Source organism: Mustela nivalis (genome assembly GCF_964662115.1).
Source record: "Mustela nivalis genome assembly, chromosome: 6".
Lineage (NCBI taxonomy): Eukaryota > Metazoa > Chordata > Mammalia > Carnivora > Mustelidae > Mustela > Mustela nivalis.
In genome coordinates, this window is record NC_139025.1 from 98,257,880 (window position 1) to 98,272,073 (window position 14,194).

At 51.7% G+C, this 14,194-nt stretch overlaps 1 long non-coding RNA gene across 3 annotated transcripts; it reads right to left on the reverse strand.

Annotated features, from left to right (window-relative positions):
- Window positions 1-670: 670 nt before the first annotated feature.
- On the reverse strand, window positions 671-8,699 carry LOC309866857. Of its 3 annotated transcripts, XR_014312836.1 has the most exons (5): window positions 8,612-8,666; window positions 8,147-8,218; window positions 6,327-6,402; window positions 4,975-5,067; window positions 671-759 (listed from the first exon to the last, which is right to left on the reverse strand). It is a non-coding gene; the product is annotated as an uncharacterized lncRNA (long non-coding RNA). The 3 variants fall into 3 exon arrangements; XR_014312837.1 differs by lacking the exon at window positions 671-759 and having other exon boundaries at window positions 3,847-5,067; XR_014312838.1 differs by lacking the exons at window positions 671-759; window positions 4,975-5,067 and adding an exon at window positions 5,699-5,969 and having other exon boundaries at window positions 8,612-8,699.
- Window positions 8,700-14,194: the final 5,495 nt, after the last annotated feature.

Genomic DNA, 14,194 nt, shown 5'->3' on the forward strand with positions numbered 1-14,194 from the left:
TATGCACTCTAACCCCCGGAGCTTCTGTGGGGATGCTAAGTGAAAGTGATAATCAGCACATGCGTAATGATTCCTAGCATTTGTAACAGATGAGACACATTAAGCGACCAGGAGAGGCAGGGCAGGTAGGAGGGGAGAGGACCCTGGTGCTCGGTACCTCAGAACTCACCCACCTGTCAAGTCCCACCTCAGGCCAAGTCGGAAACCACAGTGGCTCCTTTCTGAAGTTTCGAGATACAGATACAGGAGGGAGAGTTGGGAATAACATTTGAAATGTTCCCCTGAGCCCACCCCTCACCCTGGGACATGGGGGCAAGATCTTGACAGTGATGACCTCGAAGAGTCCACTCCACACAGCAGAGTGAGGGAAGATCTAACAGTCAGATAGGCCAGTGTTCGAATCCCAGCTCTCCCCCTAGCATTTGGATTCCCCAAGCTTCTATTCCAGCCTCTAGAAGGGGAGACCATGTCCCTCCTCTGAAGCTGTTGGGATTTGGATTCAAAGAAAGGATATGGCCCCTAGAGAAGGAGGGAGCACAGGCCTGGCCTACTGGAGCTGTCCAAGGAAGGAGGTTCCTTTCCTGCCACCCCTCCCCTTCACAGGATGGGAGCACGCCCTCCTCACACCCTCCCCACCCGCACACCGGACAGCCCTGTTTCTTACCGCAATTACCAAGGAGTTCACAGGCATCTAGACATTCTGTGAGAGGAAGCAGCTGGCTGGAGGCACTGGTCAGTAGGTTCCAAGTATTGGCTTTCCTATGTGTAAAGCAGAACTTCCAATTTGTCCTAAAGAATAGCTCTCCAGCTGCCTGGAGGGCCTCAGGCTGGAGCAGGCAGGGAGTGGATAGGAGCCTCTCTTTTCCCATCATGATTTTATTGACTCTAATCGCCTCTCTGTCCAGACTTCAGGCCTCCATGTTTTCAGCATCAAGTGATTCATCTCAAAGGCCTCCCCCATGGCCCCCTCATCAGCTGTTTAATTGGGGAAGGGGGTGCTGGAGGCCCCAGAGCCGTAATTGCATTTGTTAATGGGTAGGTACAATTATCCCTGCCACACTCCCGCACACTGCCAGGCGGACAGAAGATGATTAAGGGCATCTTTTAAACTCCAGCTCCCTACAGCCCTCTCCACTAATTGAACAGTGGAGGAAGCGATATTGAGCTCCCCCACTCCTTTCTTTAAATTAACTCCTGGCTCCAAAGTCCTCCTCTTAGCAGTGCCTCGGCCACATGGCTCAGAGCATTCTGTTCCAACCCCATCTGTCACCTGTCACTTAGGCGCAAGGCCCAGCCAGATCATCAGTGTGTCCATCCATCACCCACGGACTGGGAGTAGACTGGAAATGGGGGGGGAGGGGTACCTTAATAGCCCTCAGACGGTGATATCATTCAAACTGACTGTATCACCTGACTTAACTGAGAGGTAGCCTGAAGGTGTCCCCTTGTCTCCTGACTTTGGCCACCCGTGCTCTGTCTGGACTGCCACAATTGCCTACTGACTGGTCTACTGTGCCCTGATTTAGTGCATTCTCTGCCTGGCAGCCAGAGCAGAGTGATCAGGCTGAATCATGAAAGGGGTCAAGCACTAATGTTCGAAACCTTTTAACAGCTTCCCACTTTACCCAGAATGCAATCCAGTCCCCATCCCATGGCTTACAAGGCCCTGTGGGTTGTGGGGGTGGGGGCTGATACACTCTCCATTCTCAACCTGTATCCTCTGGTCCTTGGCTACTGAGCTCTAGCCAGTAGCTATATCTTGTCATTCCAGTTCCCCCAACAGACAAAAGCCTCAGGGCCTTTGCACATGCTCTTTCCACTTCTTGGAAGAATTTGCCTTCACATTTTTCATGGTCAGCCCCTTTCTACCCTTTAGATCTTTGTTTAAATCTCTGCTGCTTAAGAGAGGACTTCTGTCCTGTGACTGCCATATCTTAAGTAATTTCCCACCATCTTAGTTCTTTTTTAAAAATCACTTTCTTTGAATTGTATAATTTTCATTTTGTTCTTTTGCTATTTTTTTGTCTCACTGGGCTATATAGCTCCATGAGATCAGGCTCCTTCTTTTAGTTCACTCTTGTATCCCAAATGCCTATCAGAGTGTTTGGTTCACTCATTCAGCAAATGTCTATTGAGCACCTACTACATGCCAGGCACTCTTAGGCATGAGTCATACAGCTGTGAACAAACAGGAGAGAATCTCTGCCCTCTTGGATCTTCCATTCTAGAAGGGACAGGAAAGGCAGGTAATAAACAGTGAATGTAGTAAGTAAATCTTAGAGAATGTTTGAAAGTGACCAGGGCTCTTTCTACCAACCAAGGCTAATCTCTGTGATCCTGGGAATTAAGTATTGGGTAAAAATCGAAAAAGGAAAGAAATGTGTGTCTATGTCTGTGTTGGGATGCAGAAGGAAGGTCAGTTAACAGCATGAACATGGGTGCATTTTGTTCCATGAAAATTGACATGTGACCACCTTACCACCCCTTCTTTCTTCTGGGTATCCATTTCCCCACCACTGCTGGCTCTCGCATTACCAGGAAACACCCCCACTGTGCATCTACATTTCCCTTCACATTCCCCATAGAAAATCTCCCACCTCATGTACCCATTGCAGCACGGTGCTCAGAAGAGCTCGGGTTGGGCATGCCTAACATTTATTCCCTTTTCTTCTAGAAACAACATCCCAAATTTTCTTTGGAGACCACTCCCTCCCCCATTAGATGCAGGCTTGGTAGGAGTGTCAACCACAGCTCTGCTCACCCCAGTCAACAGGTGGCACTGGCCCCAGGTCCTCCTGAGCCTGAGCCCCACATGGAGAGACAGGAAGACTTCAAAACCGAAGTTTATTGACTCTGATGAGATCGTTGTCCATTCATTCCTGGTCCAAGGCCCTTGAAGCTGCCCTGTCCCTGTCCTTTCCAGTCATGCGTCTCACCTGTCCTTTCTTCCTGGAGCTGTTCTACCGTCCTTCCGTATGTCCTTTCTTGTTTATGACCCTGGGGCTTGGCTTGGGTTGCATGCAGCCAGAGATTGTGCCTGGTGCTGACCGTCGCTAGCTGCCCCAGTACAAACAGATATGGCTGCAGACCAGTGCTCTTGGTTGTGCCTGGAGGGACTGGGGCTGGAAGCCCATGTCTTTGGGCCTCAATTTCCTAGCCACCAGATGGGAGTGTGTGCCTGTCAAAGTGCCCAGCAGCCTCATCCCTCCAGTGCTCTCCCTGACCTCTCTCGCAAGTCCTGGAGGAGATGGAGTGAAGTGGCCACATCAGGTCAGGTCCCCACACAGGTTGCTATGGGAACCCTAGCCACATGTGCAGCATCCTGGGGGGCGCCTGCAGCTGCTAGGAGGTGAAAAGGCCCAGCTGTGCCCACTTCCCTCCCCCAGGTCCCAGCTCGGCTCAGGACTTGGAACAGAGCAGCTGCTCAGCTTGGGGGTGGGAGGAGAACCCGGACCCCAGGCAGCTCTCAGCTTCCAGTTTCCCGGGAGGCTGGCTGGGAGGAGGCAGTACAGTACAGGGCTCTGAAGTCTCAGACTGCACACAGATCCCAAGAAGCCACATCGTCCACCCGTCCTGTGGTGAACTGTCAAGTGAGTCCATTCTGGGAGCCCAGCACTCAGCTGAAGGGGTGGTGAGGGGGACGACAATCAGAAAACAGTAATGGGAAGGCCTTGGTGGAAATAAAAATAGAAATTGGCAACAGCAAGCTTGGCTATTATTTATGGAGCGCCCACCCCGCGTTAGCCACTCAGCCTACTTCTCTCCATACATCCTGAGAGCCAGCACCATCAACTGTGGGGAGCCCTCAGCACCCCCGTTCAGTGGTGTGGGGGCGGAGCTCAAGAAGTCACCACGCATGCACATGCCAAGCTTGCTCACCTAGCCAGGCCAGATCACCTGGGGCGATCGGATGGCCCACAGGCCAAATTCATTCACTCACTCACACCCAGAAACTCGCTGAGCACCAGTACCTTTGGGTCTGTGTACCAGCCCGCTTGGAGTTCTGTGGGAGAAGCTGTCGCACACAGAGGACAGTGACACCGGAGAGGCCAACGAAGGGCCTGTGAAATAGTGGGGCAGGACAGCGGAGCCTTCAGTGTCAGGGTGAAGTGGAGAGACGTGACTGACCTGGGCCTGGGAGGGTGGCCAAGTAGCACCCGAACCCAGGGCAGTAGGGAAGAGGGCATTTCTCGCGGGGTGTGAGCAAAAGTGAGCCCTGTGAGGCATGCGGGGCAACTTCCTGAGGGAGTCCCACGGCTGTGGCACCCAGGGCACGGCGCTCCATGCCAGCTCACACCTGGAGTGGAAGCCAGATCGCCATGGGCCTTATGTGTGATGCAGGTGATCTGAGCTACGTCTGGTGGGAAAGGGGAGGCCTCGGATGGGTTTTAAAGCAGGGAAGTGATGCCATCAGATCTGCCTGATTGCCCAGATGCCCCCTGCTCCTGTATGTCCATTGAACCAAAGAGTGCACCAGGATGAGGGGCGGGGTCCCAGCGGGGACACCATTGCCATTGTCCAGTGGCCCAGTGGGGGCTCAAGGAAACAGGGGCTGTGGTAGGTTGGGAAGAGGGACAGTCAGGTGAGACATTCAGAGATGGAACCAGTAGACTCTCAGTGGCAAGAAGCTGAGGACAAAAGGATGTTCTTTGCCAGAAATGTCTGGGTGTGTCTCTGGGGTGTTTGTGTGTTTGGGCGTGCCTGTTGACATGCCAGCCATGTGTGTGCACACCTGCTCATATGTGCACAAGAGGCTGTTCTCTGGATGCACGCCGGAGCCATGTGTGCAAACGACCAGTGCGTGTGAGCTTCTGTGTGCTCTCAGGCACATCTGCGTGGCCATCTCTGTGTGTCTGCACCTGAGGCCCACACATCTGTCTGCTGCTCCCCATCCAAGCATGAGGCCCAGGCCCCCTTGTTGTGCTCTGGGCTCAGTGCAGGATTCTGTATGCCCTGCGCCCCCCGGGGACTCACGCTTTACAGGCTCCCACTGCTAACCCCAGCTGTGACTTCCATTCTTGTCTGATGCTGCAACATGAACCCCGAGGCAGTTCTTAAAAGGGAGCACTGGGGGGTGGAATAAAGAAGGCAAACATCAGGATTAAAACTGTGAGCTAACCCTGCTCCTGCTCCTGCTCCAGCCCTGGCCCAGGGACCTTCCTCTACAGAAAGGCTTTGATTTGACAACTGCATTTTTCCCTGGCCAGGATGAGGAGCTTCTGGGAACAGAGTGCCAGGCAGGCCTGGTGGAGGGAGAGAGCTGCCCCTCCCACCCATTAGGTGCCTTTGCTTGTTGGAAGAGGCTGCCAGTAGGGACTGAGCAGAGGAGCCCTCCCTCTTTCCTTCCTGTCCTCCTCTTTTCCTCTATCCCTTCCCCTCGACTCCCCTTCACTCCCCTCCCCTTCCCCTTCCTTCCCTTCCTTCCCTAAACACCATTTCCAGAGGATTCCAAGGCTTCACACTGACTCCCATCTGGGTCCTTACTCTGATATTTAGGATTGTGTGATGGCGGGTGGGCATGGGCTCCTCCTGTTTTAAAAGGTAGCCACTCTCACCTCTCAGGGTTGTTAGAATTATGTAAATGCAGGCACAGTTGAGGAATGCAACAAATGGTAGGGTCCATTTGTGCAGTGGATCGATAAGGCCTCTCCCCATCAGATCGGCTCCTGCCAGTTGCAGACACGGGCACATAAACAAATAGTGCAATGAGAGTTTTATAAAAGGCTGAGTGCTAGGGTGCTTGGAGAGGGCTCAGAAGAGTAAGGGCCACTCTTCCTAGGAAAGGCACAGGATTAAGGAGGGCTTCCTGAAAGAGGTGACAGAGTCATAAAGGCTAGCCAGATTTCACCAAGGGAGGCCGAGGTGAGGGCGTCCAGGCTGAGGGCAGGATTTTGCTGAGGTATGGAGAGATGCTGCAAAGGCACTGTGGTGCCTCCAGGCCTCTCCGTCTGTGTGGAGTGAGGCACAGGCTGCAATGACATGTGGGTCTGTGAGGGTTGAGTGCCCCTGGGAGAATTTCACCAGACTAGGAGTGCTGGGCTGAAGGGCCTCAGGAAAACCTTTCCAGGCCATAAGATTGTTTCTACTCAAGTGGCAGGCTGCCTGTGGAGGCTACCCACATGCCCCTTGCCAGACCTGCCAGAGTGGGGTGACTGACCCGGGCCATTGCAGCCCGAGGCAGGACAAATCGGAGGGGCTGCTCAAGCTCTATCACTTCCTCAAGAGGTCAGTCACACTGTGACTCCTCCCTCTGCCCTCCTCTCCCTTCCCCTCCCTCCCACGGCTATGGATTGAGGGGGGATGATCTCACTGCCATTGCCACTCACCTCCACCTGAGTCTGCTGCTTAGCCTTCGGCCCCAGTGTTGCCTTTGCATTCTTCTTTGTCCGGTAGCCTTCTTTTCTGTGGAACACATGCAAACAGAAAGGAGCAAAACAGGGAATGGCGTAGAGAACAGCCTGTTACCTGTTGTCCAGCCCCGCCTGAGTCCCTTTGTGCCTCTCTCCTTCCCAAAGGCCGCCACTGCCCGGGATTCTAACACCATAGGTAGATTTCAGGTTTGTTTGGTTTCGAAGATGAAATTAACAGAATCACGTGAAGGCACATGCACGCTGACGTAGCTGGCTTCTTTCACACACGGTTATGTGTGTGAGATTCGTGGTGCTGCAGGGAGCAGTAGCTGGTTCATTCTCCCTGCTGCCCCCATTCCCCATGTCTACACTACCATACTGTATTTATTCATTCACTGCTCGGAGTAGTTTGGGTAGTTTCCAGCTTGCATGGTTACAAATAGCTCTACGTTGGACATTAATGTCTTTGACTTTTTGTGTTTCATGAACAAATTTCTGTTAAGTATACGCCCAGGCTCAGGATTTCGAGGGGGTAGATATACCCGTGGTCATCTTTAGTGACACTTCTAAGTTGTTTTCCAAAGGGACTATACAGCCTTACTCTTTCCCCAGCAGTCTACGAGGGCTCCCGCTACTCCACACCCTCACCAAAACTTGGTATTTCCTGTCTTTTTCATTTCTGCTGTGGCATTTAGTTCTCACTTCAGTTTCCTTGATGGCTAACGAGGTCAAGCTTCTTTTCATGCTTCTTGGCCATTTGACACCCACCTATGTGAAGTGGCTGCTCTAAGTCTTTTGCTTATGTATTTGCTGATTTGGGTTTTTTTTGTTTTTGCCTATATATAGATAAAGGAGCTCTTTATATATTCTGTATCTAAGTCCTCTGTCAGATCCCCACATTCCTTTTTGAGATTCAAATATTCCCAAGAGAGGAGTGGGAGGATGGGGTGCTGGGAAGGAGGAAGAGCAGGAGGGGTGAGGCCCAGTGTCAGCAATACTGGAGTGGTGCCCAATTTCTTTCTCCCCTCTCTGGGCCTGGGAAGCTCTTCCAAAAAGGAGGCCTCCTCAGGGAGGCTGCATTTCCCTTCCTCCTACTGGTCTTTCAGCCGGAGAAGCTAAAATACAAAAGAGGTGTCATGGAACAACCAGCAGCAAAGAGCCTGGAATTTTCACTGTAGGGGAGAGGAGCCAGGAAAAGAGTTTGACCTCTCCCCTCCTTTCTGGCCTCCCTGAGTGATGAGCGTCCACTGTCAGGAGGGGGTGGCAAGGACTGCAGGAGCTCCCAGACGAGCCCCCTTCCAGAGAGATTGTCACTGAGTCCAGGGGACATTAGAGCCCAAGGAGATTAGAGAAAGAGGTGAGAAGGAAAAACCAGGGGGCCAGAAGGTCTTGAGGAGAGAGGTGACCCCCTCACTGTACAGGATTCTAGCTTCTTCATCCCCAGATCCCTAGTGCTTAACACAGGAGGTGTTCTGTTGTTGGCCCAGCAGAATGTAAGGGACTTTGGGACTTGGAGAAGCAGCTCTGGGAGGGGAGGGCTTGGGGGTTCTCATTAGTGTAGGCTGAATGAACGACGTTTAATATGCACTGTAAACAGTAATAGCACCGTTTCCGGAGCACCTGCCATTTGCCAGGCACGTGAATTTACTAGCAGTTCCTGTGGTACAATGAGCGCCTCCCGGCGGCCGCTGAGGATAAGTAACTTGCCCAAGGTCACTAGGCTGGAATTCCTTGTAACCCAGCCCTGCCAGACTCTGAAGTCTGTGTGCTTCCCCCTAAGCCACTCAGCTTCTTACCAGAGAAGCCGAGAGGGCGAGAGGGCGGTGTACCAAGGTGTCCCCACCAGGCAGCAGTCTTCTCCCGTTCAGCTGTAGGACAGAGAAGCCAGGGGTTGGTGGGCGGGGCTCTGAGAAAAGGGGCGGGGATAGAGGCCCACTAGCAGCCTGTAGGCTCAGCCTGCCCAGGACCTCTCTCAGGCCCGTTTGTCTGCCTTCCTCCCTCTCTTCCTCTCTCCTTCCTCCCTCGGGGCCTCTCTCCCTCCTTCCCTTCCATCCTCATCCCTCTCTTTCCTCTCTCCTTCCCTCCCACAAACACTTACTAGCCCTACTGTGTGCTAGGCCCTGTGCGAGGGCCAAAGTGAAGAAAGCAGCCTGCCTTGGGTAGCTCACGCTCAAGCAGTGAACACTGGAGCCAGCCCTCAATCAGATGACCGTCATCACAAACGGGGGTGTGGGGAGGGGGGGCAGTATTCACTTGCTCACTTTCTCCTCCTGCTGCAGATGTTCTCCCAGCAGGGGAGGGAGCCCCGTGTCTGTGAGTTCTGTTCCAGAGTCCTCTGTGTTGCTGGGTGAGCCAGCCCCAGGCTGCTGTTGCCAAGCACCCAGAAGTCTTCCCTCCCCTTCCTGGCTTTTGTTTGGTGAAAACAGTTTTCAGGGGAGTTATGCTGCCTTGTCTGAGATGGGGAGGGCTTGGAGGGGGTGAGGTGGAAACAGCAGGAATAGAGAATTGGGAGTTTCTCCCAACCTTCTGAAAAGGGTCAGGCTTGGGGGGTGGGGTGGGTGTCTCTGGGAGACCTAAGAGGGGAGTGATCAGCCTACTCATCACACAAGCTCCCACCCCCAGAAGAGATGCAAATAATCCCTCATACCCACAGCTGCTTGGCAGGAACATCATGGAACTTCCCATCTTCGGGGTCCAGGAAGTCCGGGCACTGCTATTAGCTGTGATGTGCGGAGCATAATGGAGGCTGGAGCACCAAGCCTGAAAGGCCCGTATCCCATCAGGCCCGGGAGACCCTTGCTTGAGGGAGGAGGAGCCTCAGTGTCAGCTGAGATGGGGTTCCCACCCTCATGACCACATGCACCCCCATTCTTCACCTGGATCTCCCCAATTCATGTTCAAATTCCCAGTCTCAGAACAATCGTATTTTTGTCTAACTCCAGTGCTGACCTCAAGGCAGAATCCGTATCTGCTTTCCCAGCATCTTTCCCCATACCTGGGGCACGACCAGGAGGCAACCCTGTGGGAGGAGGGGGGGATGACTCTCTTCATGGGGAATTTGTAAGGATTAAAGGAGATAATCCATGCACACATTTCATGCAGTGCCTGCTACATGGAAAGTGCCCTATGAACATTAGCTCTCATGACTGATGACCTCTCCATGCGGAGTAGAAAGCAGAACACGGGCCCAGAGGCATGGAGGGACGTGGCACATTCAAATCATTCAATGACAAACCGTTGGTGTTGGGGCTCGTGGGACAATATCAGATATAGCAAAGTGACCCAGGATCTAGAAGACATAGATGACCACAAGCACCATGCCAAGGGGTTTGCGATTTCTTCCTGCAGGTGGTGGGAAGTCCTGGTGTTTTATAAGCAGGAATGTGCATTTTTGAGAGCCCACCGGGCCACATGTGGAAGGTGGATCTGAGTGGGGAGAGACTCAAGGATCTGCTGTTACATGAAACCTTGACCCTGGTTTATGAGGATGGGACCTTGGCACCTGAGGGGTAACAGAAGGAAAGAGGGAGTCTAACCTATTTTCCAGCAGCATCTCGTTTTCAGTGAGTAAGCAACTTTAGAATGCTAATTGTAGTCAGGGAAGCGATAAAGCAGGAGAGAAAACAAAACAATGGAAGCTTGTAAAGAGATTGCAAGTGTGACTCAGTAGCTGACAATGGTTCAGGGACACCGAAGTGTCAGGGTTTCCAAAGTCCTGACACCTTCCCTCCCATCCCATGTTCCACCCACTGACCTGAGACCTTCTCTTCAGCTTGTGCATTAATGAGGACTCTGCACTGCAAGCAGCCAAACAAAAAGCCTTTGGTCAAAAGGGTTTAAGCAGGAAAGTGAAGTTATTGACTTGCTTAACCGAAAAGCCTAGAGGGTGTTTGGCTTCAGGTGAAGCTTGATCTAGTGGCTCAAACAATGTCACCTAAGAACTGGGGGCTCTCTGTCCCACTATCTAAACAATCTCCAGGCACCCAGGTTTTCCCCTTATAATTATGAATGGCAGCATTGGTTCCTGACTTCACATCCTAAATACTCTTTCTAAAGTGTTTAGTGGTGGGGAGGAGGAAGGGCATTGAGGAGGCTCTCTTCTGGTAGAAGAATTCCTCTTTTTAAGAATAGATGCCCTTTCCTCCCCTCACTGACACTGATGTCTCCTTGCTTCCCATTGGCCCTCAGAGCTTATAAGGCCGTCTTTAACCCAAGCCCAGTGGGGGCTGAGGGACACAACTACCTAAGGACTGGCCCACCTCACTCAAACCACACGAAAGAATGACACATGGGCAAGGGTGGGGTGCCTGGGTGGCTCAGTCGGTTGAGCATCTGACTTCAGCTCAGATCACGATTGAGCCCGGCATCAAGCTCCCTATTCAATAGGAGTCTGCTTCTCCCTCTGCTCCTTCCCGAACTCATGTGAGCTCTCTCTCTTTCTCTCATAAAATCTAAAATAATAATAATAATAATAATAATAATAAAGAGGAAGAGTGGTTTCCTAAAGGAAACTTCCCTCAAAAAATAGGGTATGGAGGCACCTGGATGGCACAGTGGCAATGACCAACTCTTGATTTCAGCTCAGGTCATGATCTCAGGGTCATGGGATCGAGCCCCGAGTCAGGCTCTATGCTCCTTGCAGAGTCTGCTTGTTCCTCTCCCTCTACTTCTCCCCTTGCTCACGTGTACTCTCTAATAAATAAAATTTTTAAAAAGTGGGTACTGACACAGGATGCCATGGCATTGTTTCTCTGTGTGCCCTTACCCTGTGGGACCACTCCTCCTAGACTTTGGGGCTCCTCCTCTTTTCCCATCCTTGAAGCACAAGGTCCTCAGAGGGCTGTCCTGGGTCCTCTCTAGCCTGAGCGGTCACCCTCTGCGCCTCCCCCACCCACCCCTGTGTTGCCTCCTGCATCCACACTGCCTGTCCAGGGCTCGCTCCTGTGCCATGATGTCACACGTCCAACTGCCTGCTGGCCCCTTGCCCTCCGAGGTGCCTCTGGGCCTGAAACCCCACATATCTAACTACTAACTCATTCTCACCCCCATCCCCAATTCACACACTCCAAAAACTGCTTCCCCTCCGTGTTCCCACCACCACCACTGAGCTAAAACCCCGGTGGGCCTTTTCCCCTCTTCTCCCCTGACCCCCAGATGGAACCAAGCCCTGACTATAAATGGTCCTGTAATCCTTCTACCTCCTCCTGGCCCCACTGCCCATTCATGGTAGGCACTCAGCAAGTACGGGGTGACTGTGGTTTCTATTTTAGCCAAGATCCCATCCTGTGTTCTTCGCAACCTCCTCTCTGCTCCCGTGGCCACCAGAGTGGCCTTGCTGTGAGGGCAGTGTCTGTCTCATTGTCTCTGCTGCCTGACCAGAGCCTGGGTCAGTGCCTGGGACTTAAAGATCTCTCTGGAACGGTGTGCATTGAACGGATGAACGAATGCCTGAGAGAGACAAGAGGTGGGATACTTCCTGGGGGAAGGAGGCGGCATCTCTGAAGGCCTGGGAAGGCAGGGGGTGCCTCGGGCCCCCTGCGCGGGCCTTGCAGCTCCTGTCAGGCAGGGGGCTGCCCACCTCCCAGCAGCGGGACTCTACAGAACCTTCTGTGTGAGGCAGCCAGTGGAACAGAGAATTCTGAAGCTGCCGCGGCGGTCAGCCCCCATCACCACCAGGAGCGGCTCAAAGTTGAATCGCTCCATTTGTTTGAATCCCCGGGAAAACTAGCCCATCGGGACAGGGGCTCTGGAAACAGAGCTTGCTTGTTGTCCCTCGCCCTGGTCACGGGGGCCTAGGCATGTGTGCTAATGACACCCAGGAGTTCAGCGACGGCAGTGACGATAAAATGTGTAGCAGGGAGAAGGCCCAACAGGCTTTTGTGCAGCTGTAAAAAGCTCACACATTAGGTGAACCTTCCGTGACTTGGCAGAGACAACCCCTGGGGGCAAATACATAGATATGGAGACAGATGTGGGGCTTCGTGACTTTGGTCTACTCTCTGAGATCTCTGTCCTTTTGTAGACAAGGACTTGCTCTGACCTCACTCCTGTGGGAAAAGACCCTTTCAGCCCGACAGGCTTGAAGAGAAAGGTGGGGAAGGAGAACACTTGGTTTTGGGTGCTCCTGCCTGGGCCATTCCTCCCAAGCATTAGCTTATTGAAACCTCAGAGTAACCCTGAAAACAAACATCCTTACCTTCCTCACATTTACAGATAAAAAGACAAAGGCCCATAGAAGTCCTCAGACTTGTCAGAGGCTGAAGGGGTGGGTTGGGGGAAGAAGGGGCTAAATCAGGGCCCACAGGCAATGCTGTTCTTCTCACAGACCTAGTCACCAGGCTGCCTCCGCAGCCATGTTTAGATGGCAGGGTCTGTAACTGGCCAGGTCAGCCACACAGGGGACCATGGGTGCTCATACTTCCTTTGGCTCTGGCTCCGAGCAGAAGGAACACTTACACAATGCCCTGGAAAACTTACACAATGCCCTGGTGTTTCATGTTTGCAAAACAGTAATATACATGTACCATCAGAGATTGCCTGATTTCGCCGTGTGGGGCTTCCCTTCTATTAGGCTGCTTAGAATGAACTTTCTTTCTCTTACCTTCTTTCTGTCTTTTTTTCTTTTCTTTCTTTCTTTCTTTTAATATGGAGAGGTTCCAAGAAGATAACCAAAAGTAAGTCATTAAACTTCCTGGTCAGATTAGCCTTTGTTGACACTAAAAAAAAAAATTCTGTAGGGGCACCTGGGTCGCTCAGTTGGTTGAGCGTCTGACTCAATTTTGGTTCAGGTCATGATCTCAAGATCATGAGACTGAGCCCCATGTTAGGCTCTGCCTGGGGCATGGGGCCTGCTTAAGCTCTCTCTCTCTCTATCTATCTATCTCCCTCAGGCCGCCTCTCTCCACATGTCTCCCTCTCTCTCTCTCAAAAAAAAATCTATTAACTAAACTTATCAGGTAATTACTTCACAAAATATACATACATGTATCAGATCATCATGGTGTACCCTTACAACATATATCTGTCAAATATATCTCAATAAAAGTGGGGGGGGGTCGAGGTATAAATTTAAAAAACTCAAACAACTAGAACATTTTTAAAATTAAGTTCAGCCCCTTCTGTCCCTGTCCCAAAGGCCATCTTTGTTAACATTTTCTTGTGATTCCTTCAGGAAAAAGGAACACATACAAATAGGACTCTGTTTTCTGTGTGACATGAATGGGGTTCCATGATCCCTCCCCGAGATATTCTGCCCTTTTCCTTTTTCACTCAGTAACACATCTGAGAGAATCTCCCCCCCACCTTTTAGTACCAGGCCACCCACCTTTCTTTTCCTGAACACATAGTATTTGTTTGAAAACCTGATTTAGGGTTTTTTTTCTTATCAAACCCTTAGAACTTAGAGAAATAAGTTTTTGGTCAACTTTATGTGTTATAAATACCTTTCCCCCCCATTTTTGACTGTATAATCTCAAATAAATGCTAGCATTTGTTTCTAGAGATAGCTCAAACGATTGCTTCACAAGGACCTGGGAAGGCAGCAGGGACAGCATGGGGGGTGGTGTGTGTGCTGTATTGGTTTTTATGGCTGCCATAAGATCTTACCACAAATTTAGTGGCTTAAAACCAATTGAATTTACTCTGAGGTTGGCAGTCTACTATGGGTCAATGGGGCTCCCGGAGGCTCTGGGGGAGAACCCCCTCCTTGACTCTACTAGCTCCTGAGGCCCACCTTAATTTGCAGCTGCTTCGTCCAGCCCCAAAGCCAGCAGCATAAAATCTCCTGTCCTCCCTGGCTCTATTTCCATCCTTTCCATCTTTTCTCTCTATTGAGCCTCCTGCTT